The following is a 5,385-nucleotide window of genomic DNA, read 5'->3' as shown; positions in this document are numbered from 1 at the left end:
TACAATTATGCATATTCGTTGGTGAAGGGTTGCATCACTGATGATGTCAAAGTCAAAGAGCTCACAAACTTGGTGGTCGTTGGGCAAGAATGTTCTCGTTGAGTGACTTCAAAGTTAGAGAGCTTAGTCATTGTTAGGCGTGACTAAACTTCCTTGGGCGAATTTTGGCGATTAAATCCCTGAGAGCTCCAGTGGCATTTTTTGTTAAGCGATAATTGTGCTCATTGGGTGATTTATTGCAAAAAGTGTTCCAGTGCTAGTGTGCTTAGCGAGACCTCTAGTTGTTGGGCGAGTAAGCCATCAAACACTACTCTCTGATAAAGTGGATGCTCTCGCTGAGTGGGATTACAAAATTATTCAGTCATTTCTATGTTCACTGATTTTGCGTGTTTGATGTAATCTTAAAACTTAGGGTTAAATATGTTTTTAGTCCCTAAACTATTGACCGTTTCTGGTTTTCGTCCCTCTTCCAAACTAAGGTACAATTTAGTCCTCAATCTTTAAAAAACGTTCGTTTTAGTCGAAAAAATGAACGTTTTGAGGACTAAAACGAGGACTAAAAATAAAATTTTGAGGACTAAAACGAACGTTTTTCTAAAGAATGAGGACCAAATTGTACCTTACTTTGGAAGAGGGACGAAAACCAGAAACGCCCAATAGTTTAGGGACTAAAAACATATTTAACCCTAAAACTTATTAAGGGAATTATTTGTGTATGTGATCAGGATGGTGTGCACTCATCTAAAGTAGATTAGACTTAAGTTTCATTTAGACTCAAGTAGATAATAATGAGTTATGTGGTGAAAGTAGCATAATGTCATAATTTAGGGATTTTTTCTTGGCTTAAGATGATACAAATGTCTAGCTTTTAGTTTGTGATTATGTCGATATAAAAATCTTTTTTTAAATACTTCATGCTTTCTTTTCATAGCTATTAATGTCCATGAGTTGTATATACAACTATATTTATCATGTTTATATAATTATGTTATGATAATTGTAATAACACTTTCTAGTTATGAATGATCTATTTTCAATTATTGATTATGTAATGCTTATTTTAGTAGAATTACTTTATTAAAATAGGATATCATAATATTTAATTTTAGATTTACAAAAAAAAGTATATTTAAAAAATATATTAAAAAACTAATAAAATTTAATATAGTTAGTAAACAAACTAATAAATATAGATAAGTTACTTATGAGTTTAATAAAATTTATTATTACCTTTGTTCTTATTAGTATTATTATTGTAATTGATGCAAAGCCCTCAAAACAATAGGTCACACTTTCAACAAGGTTAAGTAGAGAAAAAGATATAATCTTCCTAAATCACGAATGGCCTTGGGCCATTAAATTTTAAACCGATTAATATTTTCAGTTTTTAATGAAATATTAATATTAATTTTTTATTCTTAGAAAGGTTAAAATTGATAAATGGGATAGGAGAGAATTGAAGATGAGGTATTGTTTTGAATGTTTGAATGAAATATTTTCCACGTTGTGGACCGTGGAAATAAGCTTGCATTTGCATTAGTGCTTTTGAGGCTGAGTAATCAATAATCATTGATTTGTAGTACAAACGCGTTTCCGAGTCCATCGTGGAAATTTTCAATGCCCAAACATGCGGCCATTATTCAATCCTATTAATATTAATATCGCCAAAGAAATAACTATCGAGGAAACCTTTCGTTAACATTGTGTGAGTTTAATAATTTCTATAACGTTAATGTATGTTCAATTTGAATTAATTTTATTCTTTGAAGGTTAGCGTATTTTAATTATTATTGAAATATTAAAAGTATTTAAATTTTAATTAATAATTAAAAATATAAAAATCAATAAATTTTTTAATTGACAACTGATTTTATTCTTTGGCTAGATTTTGTTAAATTCTTTTTAATTAATGTTGACAGAGATTGCTTTCTGTTAATGTTAATTATAATCATACACTATGTTTATAATGCTGTTGGTTAATGTTTTAGTTGTCAACTCTGTAATTAATGTCACTTGAACAACTATTACAATTGATGTTAAGACCACAAAAATCTCAAATAGTGTTATTAGAATTTTTTTTTCAGTGAAAGAAAATATTAATAAATGATTGATAATAAATATTATTGATGTCAATAATAAAAATAATTATCACCACAAATATTAAAAAAATTACAATAAATATCAATTGAAAATTTGAAGTGACATGAAAAAAAAAATCCAACATTACTCGATAAAACTTGGATTCAAAGTATAAATAAAAATGATGTTTGTAATAATGTTAGATTATTGCAAAAGAAAACGTTGGATTGCGACGATCAAAACTTTAATTGCCAACAACGTTTAAAATCATTTTATTAAATGTTCCAACGGTAAATATTTAATGGTTTTTATTGTCTTTTATTACTTTTATTATTCCCTACCTCTATAAATAGAGATCTCTTTCGCCATTCCAAAACATCCTAAGTCACTCTTCTCTCCTTCTCCTTTCTTCTTTGTACTTTTTTTAGAGATCTTTGCTAGTTTTGAGATCTTCAGAGATGTTCTGGAAAGTGCTGGTTGTATCCTGGGGACTTGGGCAATACACCGCGAATAACTCCTCAGTGAATCTACACGTTTCAGGAAATATTGTTCGTGATTATGTCAGCTTTTATACAACAATCTTAAGGACTTATGGCTCAAATCAACACCTCAATTCCACAAGATCAAAACTTTGTTTCTAGAACTTAAATTAATTTCATGAGATGTGAATCTTTTAAAGAGAAAAATATGGTGGCTGTAGTTACATTAGGCACTCATTTATGTTTAAAGTATTCTGAAAAAAAAAAACTTTAGCATCAAAGCAAATTAACTCTGAGTAATTGTTTCAACAACTTTGGAGGAAGAAAGCGTTAATAGGTTTTTTTTAGTAAATAACTTTTTTATTTTTTTTAACTTGAAATCCTAATTGAATAGGAACCCTAAATTTAATTTCAAAATAATAAATGATTTATTATTTTGATATTGAATTATATTTATTTATATTTTCTCATTATTGTTTGAGTAGAAACTATTCAGGACATTATATTTTTGAATGAGATAATAATGAATGAATAATATTTTTAAATGAGATAATGATGAATGAATAGTGTTAAACAGAGACTAAAACCAATGTGATGTGATTTTAGGTATTAGTGATGAGTGAGTAGGTACACTCAATGTCCAAATCAAGAACATTGGGATGCACTTTTCAGGCTTATGAGATACTTAAGAGCTTCAATGGATTATGCCATTGAATATAGTGAATTTCCCGATGTACTAGAAGGGCACTTGATGCTAACTGTTATTGCAAGATCAACAATGGAACTTGAGTTTGTCACTCTTGAGATGACTGATAGTAAGGCTGAGTGGTTGAAAAACTTCTTAGCAAACATTCCACTAGGAATGAAACCAACCCATCGATGTCAATACACTGTGATTGCCAATCGGCAATAGTTATAGCTAAAAGCAAAATTACAATGGAAAGAATAGACATATTCAATTGATACACAATTTGGTGAAGCAGTTGCTAAAGAGTGAAACTAATCTAGCAGATCCTCTGACAAAAATCTTGGGAAGAAATATGATATTAGAAACATCGAGGGGAATGAGACTTAAGCCACTGACAAACAAACAAGTGATGGTAACCCAACCTTTGTGATTGAAGATCCCATGAATAAGGTTCATATGGGTAAAAACAAGTCACTTGTTAGTTCTGATAGCACTAAATTGATTTTAATCAATTATGTTCATTCCTATGGTGTGTGTGAAAGTGCTAGAGACTGCATTATTGAGAGGCTAAACTTTGTTATTAAAATTCTACGTGGTGAAAGAATTTTAGCTTAAACAAAGTTTTTAATGATTTTCATATCCCTTATGGGTGGTGTGTGATTTGCAGCATACACTTGATGAAATCACCTATATGAGTGTCGAGTGGGGCCGCTTGCATGAGATCTTGGCATGATCTCTAGAACACTTATGAATACCGGGCACGCGCATGGCCTAGTAAGCGCAACACAGCGATAACAACAAGGATTGTGGGGGGTTTATTGTGATTGATAAACCTCTAACACACGTCAAGTGTGTTTGGTTCATATAACTTGCTATACCAACTACACTGTGTGATAAGTTTCTAAATCTAAGACTGGTTCATATAGCTTGCTATACCGATGCATTACATCCTTTGAGACCCAAAATAAAAGTTTCTTATGTTTTTTCTTTTGACGGTCAAAACGCCAATAACGTTCAAATTCATTTTCTTAAATGTTCCAATGGAAAATATTTAATGGTTTTTATTGTCTTTTATTGCTTTTATTCTTCCATAGCTCTATAAATAGAGAGCTCTTTCTCCATTCCAAAACATCCTAAGTCAGTCTTCTTTCCTTCTCCTTTCTTCTTTTCCTCTTCTAAAATTATTCTGGGTTTATTTTATACCTTTTTTAGAGATCTTGCTAGTTTTGAGATTCTTATAGATGTTCTGGGAAGTTCTTGTTGAGAGACTTGCGCAATACACCGCGGATAAGTCCTCAGTGAATCTACACGCCTCAATAAATATTGTCCGTGATTATGTCAGCTTTTATACAACAAATGATTCACACCAATAACAAAATATTTCTAAAGATAAAAAAAAAAACAACTCATATACATATAAATATAAAAAAAAAAAAACAAAACTTATCCAACCCCAAAAAGGAGTATTAGACTTCATAAAATTAACAATGTCTCGATGAATATGAAAAAAAAACGTAAATATAAATAACTTTAAACTTTTGTAAGTAAAATTTAAAATAAAATTTTATTTTAAATAATGTAATTACTTTTATAAAATTATAAATTTTAATTTTCTAAAAATTGTTTATCTGAATAATATGGATTATCCTAAAACATTTTTTCAAATATATTATTTTCTAGATTTTTTATCACAACATCATTTTATATTTCTATTAGTAGCTCATAATTTACAATTTGCATATTTTAACATCATCAAATAATATTTAGACATGTGATGCGTTTATCACGGACTCTTGTGAGAATACTATATATATATATATATATATATATATATATATATATATATATATATATATAAACTTGTAGTTTTCATGACATGTTAAATCTAAATTAAAAAATAAATTTGTATAGATGTTTTTGTTATCGATATTAATAAGATTAATTGAAATATTCAAGTTTAACTTATTTTATCACATACTGAATTTTTGTGATGTTAGATACTTTTTTCTTTTGAAATATTTTTTGGATAGTCTTCTAAGGTAAAGAAAGTTATTATGTTTTTCTTTATAGAATCTTAAGATATTCAATCTTTATTATCTTTATGTAAAGGTGACATACTCACTTGATTTTAGGTTTTAT

Source organism: Vigna umbellata, chromosome 5 (assembly GCF_029865625.1).
Source record: "Vigna umbellata cultivar VRB3 chromosome 5, Vumbellata_1.0, whole genome shotgun sequence".
In the NCBI taxonomy this organism is placed as follows: domain Eukaryota; kingdom Viridiplantae; phylum Streptophyta; class Magnoliopsida; order Fabales; family Fabaceae; genus Vigna; species Vigna umbellata.
Note: the sequence above shows the minus strand (reverse complement) of the source record.